The following is an 881-nucleotide window of genomic DNA, read 5'->3' as shown; positions in this document are numbered from 1 at the left end:
AACAAAAAAGTGATACCCAATCATGAATATCTTTGTCATTTCACAGTAACTAAATTTAAAAAAAGTACTTTTATAAAGTAATATGCCAGACTGAGCCCTAGTCATATTTTGCTGACCCCTTTCCTAATACTTTTTCTCTCAGCTTTCTCCTCTCTTATTATTTTCTTTAGAAAATATTCCTTAGATAATTATTTTCTTTAGATAATAGATTTTAACCATAGAGGCTATTTTACTTCTATTTTGTCATTTTAGAATACAAATAGACTTTACTACTATTGTTGACTCAGCACAGTCAACCAATTCTAAATAATGTAGCTTCTCTGGAGAACTTGTCTGCAACCACCTTCATAGCACAAACTACAGACATTGACTCTAGATAGATAAAGCAAAACAAAAAATATTAATGTAAGAATTCTGTCAAGTTCGCAGGTCAGTTCACTTCTCAAGCATAGGTAATATCTCCTAGACAATCTTTCCCAGTCTACTTACTACAAGTAAATGCATAAAATAATATCACACTATAATTATATGTAAAACAGACACTTGCTAGCACTCTAGATATCTGGCCAAATAAACCGTTGTTTGGAGCACATAAATACCTTAAAACATGAAAGTCTAATATATCAGAAACATATGTAAGTGACAAATCTTAAAAATATCTCCTTCAAGATGAAAACTTGTTTTTATTCTTTCTATAAAAGCAAGTTTTATACAGTAAGATCCAAGGGAAACTTTTGGATACTAATGATGTTAGCTAACTAGCTAGAGAGATAGCCAATATTTGCAAAACTCTTGAAGCAGAGCCAAAAGAAAGCCAGATTTCTAGTAAATTCAGGCTGATGTGAAGTGGTTTGCCAATTGTCCCTTAAGACATAATAAAT

The sequence above is a fragment of the Suncus etruscus genome, chromosome 1, assembly GCF_024139225.1.
Source record: "Suncus etruscus isolate mSunEtr1 chromosome 1, mSunEtr1.pri.cur, whole genome shotgun sequence".
NCBI classification, from domain to species: Eukaryota; Metazoa; Chordata; class Mammalia; order Eulipotyphla; family Soricidae; genus Suncus; species Suncus etruscus.
The sequence above is the reverse complement of the archived record's forward strand: the minus strand, read 5'-3'. Positions refer to the sequence as shown.